This window comes from Haliotis rufescens, unplaced genomic scaffold (assembly GCF_023055435.1).
Source record: "Haliotis rufescens isolate VD_foot unplaced genomic scaffold, xgHalRufe1.0.p SCAF_10, whole genome shotgun sequence".
Taxonomy (NCBI): Eukaryota; Metazoa; Mollusca; class Gastropoda; order Lepetellida; family Haliotidae; genus Haliotis; species Haliotis rufescens.
In genome coordinates, this window is record NW_025963780.1 from 23,319,363 (window position 1) to 23,334,911 (window position 15,549).

At 42.3% G+C, this 15,549-nt stretch overlaps 1 protein-coding gene across 3 annotated transcripts in view; it reads right to left on the reverse strand.

Annotated features, from left to right (window-relative positions):
* LOC124130846 (polypeptide N-acetylgalactosaminyltransferase 5-like) overlaps positions 1 to 15,549 on the reverse strand; it is a 390,720-nt gene that overhangs the window by 343,828 nt on the left and 31,343 nt on the right. The gene's annotated exons all lie outside the window — the stretch shown is intronic.

Here is a 15,549-nt window from a genome sequence, read left to right on the forward strand (position 1 = left end):
TCTATATACTATCATAGCCACCAGTCACAGCTCCTCACAGTGATAGCTCGTTCGGGACACTCTCTATATACTACCGTAGCCACCAGTCACAGCTCCTCACAGTCACAGCCCGTTCGGGACACTCTCTATATACTATCCTTGCAACCAGTCACAGCTCCTCACAGTGATAGCTCGTTCGGGACACTCTCTATCTACTATCGTAGCCACCAGTCACAGCTCCTCACAGTCACAGCTCGTTCGGGAAGCTCTCTATATACTATCGTAGCCACCAGTCACAGCTCCTCACAGTGATAGCTCATTCGGGAAGCTCTCTATATACTATCGTAGCCACCAGTCACAGCTCCTCACAGTGATAACTAGTTCAGGAAGCTCTCTTTATACTATCATAGCCACCAGTCACAGCTTCTCACAGTGATAGCTCGTTCAGGAAGCTCTCTATATACTATTGTAGCCACCAGTCACAGCTCCTCACAGTGATAGGGACACTCTCTATATACTATCATAGCCACCAGTCACAGCTTCTCACAGTGATAGCTCGTTCAGGAAGCTCTCTATATACTATCATAGCCACCAGTCACAGCTTCTCACAGTGATTGCTCATTCGGGAAGCTCTCTATATACTATCATAGCCACCAGTCACAGCTTCTCACAGTGATAGCTCATTCGGGAAGCTCTCTATATACTATCATAGCCACCAGTCACAGCTCCTCACAGTCACAGCTCATTCGGGAAGCTCTCTATATACTATCATAGCCACCAGTCACAGCTCCTCACAGTCACAGCTCATTCGGGAAGCTCTCTATATACTATCATAGCCACCAGTCACAGCTCCTCACAGTCACAGCTCGTTCGGGAAGCTCTCTATATACTATCATAGCCACCAGTCACAGCTCCTCACAGTCACAGCTCGTTCGGGAAGCTCTCTTTATACTATCATAGCCACCAGTCACAGCTCCTCACAGTGATAGCTCGTTCGGGAAGCTCTCTATATACTATCATAGCCACCAGTCACAGCTCCTCACAGTCACAGCTCGTTCGGGAAGCTCTCTATATACTATCATAGCCACCAGTCACAGCTCCTCACAGTGATAGCTCATTCGGGAAGCTCTCTATATACTATCGTAGCCACCAGTCACAGCTCCTCACATTCACAGCTCGTTCGGGAAGCTCTCTATATACTATCATAGCCACCAGTCACAGCTCCTCACAGTCACAGCTCATTCGGGAAGCTCTCTATATACTATCGTAGCCACCAGTCACAGCTCCTCACAGTCACAGCTCATTCGGGAAGCTCTCTATATACTATCATAGCCACCAGTCACAGCTCCTCACAGTCACAGCTCGTTCAGGAAGCTCTCTAAATACTATCGTAGCCACCAGTCACAGCTCCTCACAGTGATAGCTCGTTCGGGACACTCTCTATATACTATTGTAGCCACCAGTCACAGCTCCTCACAGTGATAGCTCATTCAGGAAGCTCTCTTTATACTATTGTAGCCACCAGTCACAGCTCCTCACAGTGATAGCTCATTCAGGAAGCTCTCTTTATACTATTGTAGCCACCAGTCACAGCTCCTCACAGTCACAGCTCGTTCGGGACACTCTCTATATACTATCATAGCCACCAGTCACAGCTCCTCACAGTGATAGCTCATTCGGGAAGCTCTCTATATACTATCATAGCCACCAGTCACAGCTCCTCACAGTGATAGCTCATTCGGGAAGCTCTCTATATACTATCATAGCCACCAGTCACAGCTCCTCACAGTGATAGCTCATTCGGGAAGCTCTCTATATACTATCATAGCCACCAGTCACAGCTCCTCACAGTGATAGCTCATTCGGGAAGCTCTCTATATACTATCGTAGCCACCAGTCACAGCTCCTCACAGTGATAGCTCATTCAGGACACTCTCTATATACTATCATAGCCACCAGTCACAGCTTCTCACAGTGATAGCTCATTCGGGAAGCTCTCTATATACTATCATAGCCACCAGTCACATTTCCTCACAGTGATTGCTCATTCGGGAAGCTCTCTATATACTATTGTAGCCACCAGTCACAGCTCCTCACAGTCACAGCTCGTTCGGGAAGCTCTCTATATACTATCATAGCCACCAGTCACAGCTCCTCACAGTGATAGCTCGTTCGGGAAGCTCTCTATATACTATCATAGCCACCAGTCACAGCTCCTCACAGTGATTGCTCATTCGGGAAGCTCTCTATATACTATTGTAGCCACCAGTCACAGCTCCTCACAGTCACAGCTCGTTCGGGAAGCTCTCTATATACTATCATAGCCACCAGTCACAGCTCCTCACAGTGACAGCTCGTTCAGGAAGCTCTCTATATACTATCATAGCCACCAGTCACAGCTCCTCACAGTGACAGCTCGTTCGGGAAGCTCTCTATATACTATCATAGCCACCAGTCACAGCTCCTCACAGTGACAGCTCGTTCAGGAAGCTCTCTATATACTATCATAGCCACCAGTCACAGCTCCTCACAGTGATAGCTCGTTCAGGAAGCTCTCTATATACTATCATAGCCACCAGTCACAGCTCCTCACAGTCACAGCTCGTTCAGGAAGCTCTCTTTATACTATTGTAGCCACCAGTCACAGCTCCTCACAGTGATAGCTCGTTCGGGACACTCTCTATATACTATTGTAGCCACCAGTCACAGCTCCTCACAGTGATAGCTCATTCAGGAAGCTCTCTTTATACTATTGTAGCCACCAGTCACAGCTCCTCACAGTGATAGCTCATTCAGGAAGCTCTCTTTATACTATTGTAGCCACCAGTCACAGCTCCTCACAGTCACAGCTCGTTCGGGACACTCTCTATATACTATCATAGCCACCAGTCACAGCTCCTCACAGTGATAGCTCATTCGGGAAGCTCTCTATATACTATCATAGCCACCAGTCACAGCTCCTCACAGTGATAGCTCATTCGGGAAGCTCTCTATATACTATCATAGCCACCAGTCACAGCTCCTCACAGTGATAGCTCATTCGGGAAGCTCTCTATATACTATCATAGCCACCAGTCACAGCTCCTCACAGTGATAGCTCATTCGGGAAGCTCTCTATATACTATCGTAGCCACCAGTCACAGCTCCTCACAGTGATAGCTCATTCAGGACACTCTCTATATACTATCATAGCCACCAGTCACAGCTCCTCACAGTGATAGCTCGTTCGGGAAGCTCTCTATATACTATCGTAGCCACCAGTCACAGCTCCTCACAGTCACAGCTCGTTCAGGAAGCTCTCTATATACTATCATAGCCACCAGTCACAGCTCCTCACAGTGATAGCTCATTCAGGAAGCTCTCTATATACTATCATAGCCACCAGTCACAGCTCCTCACAGTGATAGCTCATTCGGGAAGCTCTCTATATACTATCGTAGCCACCAGTCACAGCTCCTCACAGTCACAGCTCGTTCAGGAAGCTCTCTATATACTATCATAGCCACCAGTCACAGCTCCTCACAGTGATAGCTCATTCGGGAAGCTCTCTATATACTATCATAGCCACCAGTCACAGCTCCTCACAGTGATAGCTCGTTCAGGACACTCTCTATATACTATCGTAGCCACCAGTCACAGCTCCTCACAGTCACAGCTCGTTCAGGAAGCTCTCTATATACTATCATAGCCACCAGTCACAGCTCCTCACAGTGATAGCTCGTTCGGGAAGCTCTCTTTATACTATTGTAGTCACCAGTCACAGCTTCTCACAGTGATAGCTCGTTCGGGAAGCTCTCTATATACTATTGTAGTCACCAGTCACAGTTTCTCACTGTGCCAGACGGCCACAACTATGCTCTGACCGTTATATTTACAAACAAGTGATGACTGTCGTGATGCCGAATATTCTTAACCCAGCTATATCCTTTTCTTTGTTTGTCGAGTGAATTTCTATTTCATTTCAACTAACATGTAATTGGCATATTAAGGATGTAAGAGGGAAGTTGCAAGCTTTTCCTTTAGTCTGCAATCTCAAATCAATCAAACAAAAGTAAGTTTATCTGGGAAATAGTAAGTCAGTCGTAAGCCTTTAAAAAATTCACTTTGATGGCAATACCAAAGATGTACATTTGGGGTTCGAGGGTAAATTTGGTGGCAGGAAGTGTAACCAGGAGTGTCACTGGGTGTAACACACTGGTAAGGAGTTTGAACTGACTGCAAAAATGATGTGTGGAGCTGAGCTGGGCATGGAGCCACATCATGACAACTAAGATGGAGGCATACCAAGAAATCATTGTTTGATACTTACAGACTATCAAATACATGTATAGGTGTTTGACATGCAGCATGGCATTTTCTAAAAGAGTGATGTTAATGTTTTCAAACCTAATGCTTTTAATTTCAGAACAAATTGATGTCTCACAGGGAGACAAGCATGGTGTGCTGGGGACATATTCTGACCCAGAATTCTCACAGGGGGGCAGGCATGGGGTACTGGAGTCCTCCACTACCTTGGGGATGGATAATCATGGGGTGCTGGGGACCTGTTCTGACAGGCATAGGATACTGGGGACCTGTTCTGACAGGCATGGGGTACTGGGGACCTGTTCTGACAGGCATGGGGTACTGGGGACCTGTTCTGACAGGCATGGGGTACTGGGGACCTGTTCTGACAGGCATGGGGTACTGGGGACCTGTTCTGACAGGCATGGGGTACTGGGGACCTATTCTGACAGGCATGGGATACTGGGGACCTATTCTGACCCAGGATCCCCATGGGGGCCAGGCGTGGGATACTGGGGACATATTCTGACCCAGAATCCCCATGGGGGACAGGCGTGGGATACTGGGGACCTATTCTGACCCAGAATCCCCATGGGAAAAGCAATATTTAATAACAGCATCTTGAAATAATCTCTATTTAATGACAAACAGTGGAAATTAAAAATGGCTGCCATCACCAGAGGGAGCTGTCAGGAAGATGATTTACTTGAAATAAATATAGAATACTAAACAAGCTCCCGTGTAATACCAATTTTATGAAACGAGTGAATAGTTCTGGTATCTGACGAGCGAAAGCGAGATACCACAACTATTCATGAGTTTCATAAAATTGATTTTACACGGGAGCGAGTTTAGTATTTTATTTATTACTGGCCATTTATAACGTTTTTAGAATTATACTGTTGAGTGTGAATAGGCTGACACCTACACAATCCACGGCATAATCCAACTGTGTTTAACACAGTAATACTTCAAATATGTCAAAAGTTGAAACGTATGAATTTAATACCATCCAATGGCCCACCTTTAGAATTCAGGTGTCCATTCCACAAAATTATAGTAGCGTTAAGGTTATCGCAACTCATATACTTTAATTTAGACCAACAACTGTCGTTGCGCTACCATACGATCGCCTTGTGGAACGGGGCCTTGCACCTCAAAGTTTACAATCACGTCATAATACCCGATGACGTAATTTGTGGAATTTTGTTGCAAGATCCTTCGGCGAAACAATGCCATGTGACGTTAACCTAGCAACAAGGTTGCTGGGGTTATCGAGTGTGCATAAGCTCCTCTCAGTGATCTATCAACTCCACACGCAATGTCGTTGAATAAGCCAAGGGATGTTGAGAGCTTTCAATGTTTGTTCGTGAAACGTGTTCCGAGAGTACATAAGCACGTGTTTTGGTATTACACAATGTGTTATACAGCTGTATGTTTATTAAACGGGTGATCTCTTCAAGGGCAAGTAATAAAATAGAATTAATCTCTGGATATGTTTTTATTTATGATTTTGCAACACATAAATATCATGGCTTACATTTTTAATGTAAGCTGATGTTTATCATGATGGCAAACGTAAACACTTCACATGCTTCCTTAAAAACATGTTTTTTCCATACCATGTTGATCTGCTAACAAATGCCAAAGAATAGCAGGTATTTCTGCAGGAATACTTCTATTACTCCTTCACATATTTCATTTCATTAAGAAAGATCAATACAAAGTCTTCGCCGGATATCTCTTCCATTTTGCAATGTAAGCTTTCAACTGTTGTGATCATTCAGACATGTTTTGTGTTGCATGTAATGCTGATAAAATCCACACATAATAAAAATTTAATTCTCATTTATACTCAAGATGCCTTGTGATGTGTTCGCATAAATCCTCATCTGATGCCAAATTCAAACAGTTGTCACGGAGAAGACAGACATCAAAGGATACTCCATCTACCATGGAGTTGGAATTATTTTCCTGTAGAATAGATTAAGCCAAGAAATACAAGTTTCATGACAATCAATGGAAGCAATTGAGGTCGTTTAAACGTAAAATATGTCTAATTTAATTGCTTTCAAAACATGTTAAACTTGGATAGTTAGGGCTGAAGCATACAATCGATTTCCAAAACTTGCAGTGCTTTTTATGTATGATTTGTTTGTTTGTTGTGTAACATTGCACTTGGCAATATTCCAACACTATGACTGCAGTCAGCTGCAGTCTGTACAAAAGTCTGACTGCAGTCCGACAATCCAGTGATTGACATCATGAGCATAAATCTACGCAATTGGGATACCATGACATGCATCAACCAAGTCAGGGAGCCTGACCAACTGATCCTGTTAGTCGCCTCTTACGGCAACCATGGGTTGTTGGAGGACAACTCTAACAATCGTGTGTATGTGTATTGGGAGACAATCATGGGCTGTTCAAGACCAATTCTGCCCTGGATCTTCAGAGAAAGAGACAAACATGAGTTGTTGAAGACCAATAAAAACTGGATCTTCACAGGAGACCAATAAAAACTGGATCTTCACAGGAGACAAGCATTGGTTGTTCAAGACCAATTCTGCCCTGGTTCTTCAGAGGAAGAGACAAGCATGGGTTGTTCGAGTCAGGTCAGGAATAATAAGTGAGTGAATATTGTTTTGAAGTGAGTGAGTGAGTGAGTGAGTGAGTGAGTGAGTGAGTGAGTGAGTGAGTGAGTGAGTGAGTGAGTGAGTGAGTGAGTGAGTGAGTGAGTGAGTGAGTGAGTGAGTGGGTGGGTGGGTGGGTGGGTGGGTGGGGTGGGTGGGTCAATCTTAACTTTTTATCTGTTACGATTCACTCGCGTTTCCGGTGAATCGAACCATATCCATTCATGAATTCCTGGGAACTAGAATCGAATATTAATGAACATGCAATCATGTACATTTACATACCCTGTACCTAAAAACATCCATCAGAACAAATTATATGCATAGGGTCGGTCGGGTAGCCTAGTGGTTAAAACGTTCCCTCGTCACGCCGAAGACCTTGGCTCGATTCCCGACATGGGTACAATGTGTGAAGCCCATTTCTGGTGTCCCCTGCCATGATATTGCTGGAATATTGCTAAAAGCGACGTAAAACCATACTCACTCACTCACTATTATATGCATAGATTTCTTCAAAGACAACACTCTTATAATGTTTAATTTGACAGTCTTGTGGTCACTGGTCATTGGTGCATATAATGGAGCATATAAATATAGTTATATTAATGATTAAGTGAGTGAGTGAGTTGGGTTTAACACCGCTTTTAACAGTATTCCAGTTATATCGCGGTGTGTCAGCTTAATGTGGGAGGAAAGCCCGGAGTGATGCAGGTCTCAGACGTTTACCACTTCGGTGAAACCCATGAGCACGGGTATGGTGCTGACAAACCTAGAAACATAATCGGGGCGACCGAAGTGATGCAGGTCTCAGACGTTTACCAAGTCCAAGTTCACTGACCTGCCACATCTTGTCAAGTAGTGGACGGGGGCATAGGTGGCCCAGTCGTCTAAGGCGCTGCAATTCGCTGTGCAGAGTTGCGTCCCTTAGGCACGCCAGAAACCTATGATTGTGGGTTCAAATCCCGGTTCGCCCCGATTATGTTTCTAGGTTTGTCAGCACCATACCCGTGCTCGTGAGACCTCCATCACTTCGGGCTTTCCTCCCACACTAAGCTGATAGTCGTGATATGACTGTTAAAAGCAGCGTTAAACCTAACTCACTCACTCACTCAAGTAGTTGACACTGAGTAGTCCAGGGGCGGCCGGGTTCGATTCCTGACATGGGTACAATGTGTGAAGCCCATTTCTGGTGTCCCCAGACGTGATATTGCTGGAATATTCCTCAAAGTGAGTGAGCGAGTTGGGTTTAACGCTGCTTTTAACAGCATTTCAGTTATATCACGGTGTGTCAGCTTAATGTGGGAGGAAAGCCCGAAGTGATGCAGGTCTCAGACGTTTACCACTTCGGTGAAACCCATGAGCACGGGTATGGTGCTGACAAACCTAGAAACATAATCGGGGCGAACCGGGATTCGAACCCACAGTCATAGGTTTCTGGCGTGCCGAAGGAACGCAACTCTGCAAAGAGAATCGGGCGCCTTAGACGACTGGGCCACCTGTGCCCCCATTAATGATTAAGAAACCATGTCAAATAATATAATATGTTGTTATTGTTTCACTGAATATAACAAATAATACATCAGCTGCTGACTAGTTATTGTATTCATGAATTAATATTTGTATTTGTTACCCTATATTCGTGATACGAATCGTATTCACCTCATAGTGTATTCGACCCGTGAAGATTCCGGGGTAGAATAGGTCTTCAGCAACCCATACTTGCCGTAAAAGGCGACTATACTTGTCATAAAAGGCGACTAACGGGGTTGGGTGGTCAGGCTCGCTGACTTGGTTGATACATGTCATCGATCCAAATTGCATGGATTGATGCTCATGATGTCAATCACTGGATTGTCTTGCGCAGACTCGATTATTTTACAGACCGCCATCATATAGCTTGAATATTGCTGAGTGCGGCGTTAAACAACAAACAAACAAACAAACAAACAAACAAACATAGTGTATTTGTTGCAGCTCCCCTGACCACCAAGTTGAACCAAGATTTCCCAAGAAGACAAAACATCTTCGTCCAATCACGACCGTAATATTTACTGTTAACTTTCATTGGACAAGGCTTCATTAATTACCTCGCAGACAAATCCAAGTTTTAATTGGCTGGTTAGGTTTGTTTATAATACTGCTTCGGTTTCCAAGGGAAAAATATTTATGTTATATTGACGCAAAATCCATATTCTTTAGACAACAGACGAACGACGGTATTACTTAATACCCACATCGACCAATCATTAGCAGCTTAACTTCCTGTTTGGTTTATTTTGGGAGGCTTGATTGTCCATTTTGAAATTGACACCCAAAGTCCATAATGGTAATAGGATCAGATGCAACTGACATTAATAAAGAGATGCGTCATTCACACAGGATTTATGTCAATCAAATGGCTACCACTGGCTGGTCCAGTCGCCAAGGGTTATATCTTCTAAACGCTGGAACTTTTATGGTAAAATAACCCTGGAATACAACCAATTACGAAACCAAATCCATCACTAAAAAGCATGAGTGAAAGAAATTATAGGGCGATCTTCCTAGTTTATAAGTTCCTGAATAAAAAAATTAATCAATGTCCTTGACTCTTTCTGAAGTAACAGGTTTTTCATGTTGTGTAGTTTCCTTTGCAAAATAAATGGGAGTATGTGCTGCAATCTGAGTAGTTGATAACGTTACTAAATGTGTCTGGATCTGGAAGTATCCTTGACCTTCACTTCGTATGAATTCATTTCTTGATGTGTTTCTTGAATTCTTATTCCAAATTCTCCAAAAAAGACATGCCATTTGGCTTAGCAAATTGGATACCTCATTAATAAAACTTTATCAAAACTTATAGAGAGTGGTTAAGGTTTTGCGCCACTTTTAGCAATATTCCACTATTATCTTAGCGGGTGACACCAGAAATGGGCTTCCCACATTGTTCCCATGTGGGAATTGAAACTGGGTCTTCGGCGTGACGAGCAAACGCTTTAACCACTAGGTTACTCCATCAGCCTTCAATATTTATAAGAAATTCAATTCAGTTGCACTATCCAACATTCTGCTAAACCAAACATGGTTCAGTTTACACAGAACCATGTGGCCCCCATAGTATTCCAGTGTGACGTCACTTCTGTTTCAGGGCGGTCGGGTAGCCTAGTGGTTAAAGTGTTCGCTCGTCATGCCGAAGACCCGGGTTCAATTCCCGACATGGGTACAATGTGTGAAGCCCATTTCTGTTGTCCCCCGCCGTGATATTGCTGGAATATTGCTAAAAGCAGCGTAAAACCATACTCACTCACTCACTCACTTCTGCTTCACAACTATTAGGGGGTCCCCTTGTCAAAGGCGCTGCAATTCATTGTGCAGGGTAACGTCCCTTGGGCATGCCACAAAGCTATGATTGTGGGTTCAAAACCTGGTTTGACCCGATAACATTTCTAGGTTTGTCAGCACCATACCCGTGCTTGTGGGTTTCACACCGTGATATAACTGGATATAACTGGAATGCTGTTAAAAGCGGAGTTAAACCCAACTCACCCACTCACTCACTCACAATTATTATTGTCTGCTTCTGAGTCTGTCTACAGCTGGTGTTGACCTTGGTTGGTTGGTTGGTTGATTTGTTGTTTAACACTGCACTCAGCAATATTCCAGCTATACGACGGCGGTCTGTAAAATAATCGAGTCTGGACCAGACAATCCAGTGATTGATATCATGAGCATCGATCTACGTTGAATCTATGTCTGAGTCTATGTCTGAGTTCTCTGTCTGTTTGAGTCTTTGTCTGAGTCTATGTCTGAATCTGAGTCTATGTCTGTTTGAGTCTTATCATTTGAGTCTTTGTCTGAGTCTATGTCTGAGTCTATGTCTGTTTGAGTCTTTGTCTGAGTCTATGTCTGAGTCTTTGTTTGAATCTATGTCTGAATCTATGTCTGAGTTCTATGTCTGAGTCTATGTCTGAGTCTATGTCTGTTTGAGCCTTTGTCTGAGTCTATGTCTGAGTCTGTGGAATGCAATCTGCGTCACTCAGATGCACTGAAACTCCTGAAATAAGTGTGAGCACCACTTAACAGCCAATAGTCACAGACAAAATAATAATATTTATTTCTAAAGCACCTAGTCTAAACAATGGCACCGAAACAGACAGAAAATAATAATCATCATCATCATCATCATCATCATCATCATCATCATCATCATCTGCATCCATGTCTGAGTATACATTATAGGTTTTAGCAGGATCACTCAGGGTACATTGGGTTTTATGCGTCCTAACGAGGGACGCATATAATCCCATGTACCCCAAGTGATCCTGCTACAACAAATTTATCTCACCGACATGTTTTAATATGACACTGAAAAAGAATTAAAAAGGATTCAAAATCAATAGAAAACAGCTGTTCGATTGAGCCAAGGTTTGCTATGTCACGTGACTTTCATTGACTCAGAAAAATAAGCCTGTGTTTTTTTGCCTCGATGCTGGGTATATGGGATTTATTCTGCCTCTCAGAAATCCATGTGCATCCTGTCTTGCTTGTGGCAGGGTATAAGGGATTTATTCTCCCGCTGAGAAATTTGAGGTGGGATACATAGTATTTCATCAAGATCACGTGGAGCAATCAGACCTCATCATTCTGACATGGAGGTAAGATAATTGGTGCTGTCCTTGCATTGAATCGCTATCAGATTTTCATCTGCAATTTAGGAAACATCTTTATACCTCTTCCGATCAGTTCCCACAAATTATGTCTGAGTCAGCTTTAATCAGTCTAATTCTCAGCCCAGCTGTCAAGCACACCCAGCAAATCTCCTCCATGGACAAACACATTCTACAATATACATCAGTCCTCCAAAGGAGGAAGCAGCCTCACAAGTTGCCTTCCTCTTGCCATGTGGAGGCAATAATCCCCTCAGAAGTCATTACCCACACCAGGTCACTGAAGGCCGTCAATCTGGTGCTGGAGGAGCGAGTCCCACTCCAATCCTCCTTGTGTTTACATGTTTACAACAGAGCAGCAATCTCAACTACAACAAGCAGAAACAGGTAATCTTCCACAAGCATTCAATCCCATATGAAGGAGCTAAACACACCCATGTTTCCCTCTGTTCCAGCAAGTACCATCTCATCACATGATTGAAGGAATGTTTCTGTCAGATCACACTTGTGTAAGCTGATTACTTTCAAGATTAATCCCTGGATTGCCTCCCTTGGATGGAACCTCTTTTTCTGCCCAATCCCCTATATTATACTGTATCTCTAAAACTAATATTTACACAATCAAGACTGCAAGCTGGCTTTGCAATCAGACCTCAACCACTAGCTTTGCATACATCATGCTGTGCTTAAATCGAAAACTTAATTGTGACTTTCATTGTCTGGCTTGGCGGAAAAAATTACCACAATCATCTCTTCACAGATCGGCAAGTATTATTGAACAAACAGACCCTCTCTTGCCAAATATTTCCATATGTCAGTGGCAGCAATGATAAGTCGTCACTGGTGATGGAAAGTTCTGAAAATCCATATTGAACGTCGTGACAAATTTGGGATCAACGTTTTCAGGCTCTTTCTCATTTTGAGGATGGAAAAAGTGATTTAGTGGGATTATACGCACTAGAGAGTAAGGACAAGCAGCTGCCTCCAATTTGTGTTTCAATTTCCACAAATCCATCCCATCTTGTTTTCTTAATTGCCTGGCCCAGGTTTATTCTCCACGTTTCTATGCTTGTCGGCCATGATATTCTTTTCAAGTGTGAAATATGTCCACTGCAGCAGAAGGACATAAAAACAAAGCTGGAGTCTTTTACAATTTCAATACTCAATTTACATAATGGTTGTTATAATGCGTCTTTCTTGCAAGAAGGAAATGATTCACAGATGTTTTTTATATTGATTTCTTAAAGATGCACAGTCAAATTCAAGCCAGAAATACCTGTCATTGTACCATGTTCTGCTTGAGGTGAGCTGAGCTGAAGTGAAATGGGGTTTAAAGTCGCGATGAAGATTATTTTGACACCCCAAGGGATGCAACTCTGCACTGCAAATTGCAGCGTCTTGGACGACTGGGACTTTCTTCACTACCAAAAACAGGAAAAGGTCACCATCATGAGGCGATGTGAAATGGGGCTTTACATCACCCTCCAAGATTAATCCACTTATAATGCTGTTTGTACTGGTCCTGATTTATGTCGGTTCATACTATCATACCAGCCCACTGAGATACCATGCCGCAGTTTAACATGGATACCCCACTCAGACACAGTATACTGATATCAAGCTGTGTTTGTTTGTTTATTTGTTACCAAACGCTGCACTCATCAATATTCCAGCCATATAACAGTGGTCTGAAACAAAATCTGGATCAGACAGTCCAGTGATCGACATCATGAGCATCGATCTATGCAACTGGGATATGATGACATGCATCAACCAATCAGGGAGCTTGACCATCCGATCCCATTCCTCGCCTCTTACGACAACATAGTTGCTTCTTCCAACAAGCATGGGTTGCTGAAGACCTAATCTGCCCTGGATCTTCATGGGTACACGAGCATATGGTGCTCAGCACAGGTCACAATCAGGCGAAGTTAAGCAGTGGTGGCGGAGAGTAGGTGGATGGGTTACCATGACCAGCAAGCTTGACTCTTGAGATTCCGTAAGGCCATAGTTGCATTTGGTTTCTCTTCAGGCATGTGCCCTTGTTCGAAGTATACCTCTGTTCATTCAGCTGTGAATGGGTACCCGGCAGGATGAGAGGATAATGAGTGAGTGAGTGAGTATGGTTTTATGCCGCTTTAAGCAATATTCCAGCAATATCACGGCGGGGGACACCAGAAATGAAATGGGCTATTCATACATACAAACACAGACTGTTTACAACGTATGAAGAAACGGGGAGTTCAAGATTAAAGTGTCTAAATAACCAGAAACATTGCTTCTGTATTCATTCGTGCAAGTCTGTCAACTTTTACATCATTTCAGGGAAATAGTCTCGAGAAAAACAGAAAAACATCAAAATTGTCATTCATAATCTTAAGAATGTAAGCTCTGTAGTCAATGGAAAAGCAGTATATTGGGTAAACTTCACATTGAAAATTATCACATTTTGAACAAATGGCAATAATGTGTTTTTCAGTTAAGCTGTCATAGTATCAGTAATGAAAAATAGGATCCAAACCTTTAGAACAAGTTTGGTTGTTAACATTGGTGTGTCTTTTTTGTGTTTTCATACCCAAAAGGGGAATTCAAATAAATACATAAATATACATAGTATATCATTGATGGGAGCAGGTCTATGGAATTTCAGCCTCACTGTAGCCAGTGTTTCTCTGCAGTGCCAAGAAATGCATTTTGAGAGAGTTTTAGAGAAATGTAAGCAAAGGTCAATGTGAATCAGTTCCTGTATAAATATTCATACTTTTTAAATAAATTACATATAAAAAAATACCCCACTATTACTTTATGAGCCGATTTCAATATGAATATGAAAACCAAATGATTACAACATTAATTCTTTACAAAAGATTTTCATCTTATACAAATTTTGAATTTTTCAAAGACAAAAAAGGTTGTCAGGACAAAATATATTCAGTATAGATAGGCAACCTTTTTTTCCAATGCCAGTAAATTAGCTGCACATGCCAGAAGAAAGGAGGAAATATAATCACGAAAGTAACTCTTTGCCAATGCATAATTCATGAAGTCTTGCTTTATAGAAATTTCGTAATTTTTTCCCGAATAATTATCAAAATGCCTCTGGCATTCGAACTTTCAAGATTCTAATTTCTTACAGATTTACTCTTATTTCTTCATAAACATTGATAAATACAACAAATATATTCAAGCTAAATTTCAGTTTTCGTTATTTAACATATTTCCCAAATTTCTGAAAAATACTAACATTGCTTTTATAAAATTCCTTGTGTGGTGAGAAATAATTTTGAGTTTTTTTAATATCAAATAGAAAAAAATATGCTGTATATTTGAATGCCAATCAAGGCGAAATGACCAGTTTTACATTTAGAGATTACTCAAATGTCGAGTTCACAAAGCAATACAGCATTTTCAAAAACATGGATCCAGGGACCTGTTAAAGCCTATGTTAGTGTTACAACCATCTTAGTGCTACAATTGCTGTTAAAGGCGACTATGCTTGTCATAAAAGGCGACTAACCGGATCAGGTGGTCAGGCTTGCTGATGTGGTTGATGCATGTCATCGACCCCAATTGCAAGTGTGGTGTAAAACAAAAACCCCAACAAAAAACAATTGTTTTGTGGAACAGGCTCGATGAGCTACAGCTCAGATCAGACTTTTTCGTCAATAAGAGAATTGAAACAAATAAAACACCCATATTCTATGCAAGTATATCAGGTAACACGAAGCACATGAAGCATAATATATTTATGTAGCAACTAGTTTCCTTCCAAACGGTGCTTAACAGCATTCACAACATAAACAGCATTCACAATATACACAATATACCGTATTCACCGATATAAGCACCCTAGGCGCAAAGAAGATTTACGAAGGGGGGCTAATTAAAACCATACACAGAGATATTGAGTGAGTGAGTGTGTTGGATTTAACGCTGCTTTTAACAGTATTCCAGTTATATCACGGCGTGTCAGCTTAATGTGGGAGGAAAGCCCGAAGTGATGCAGG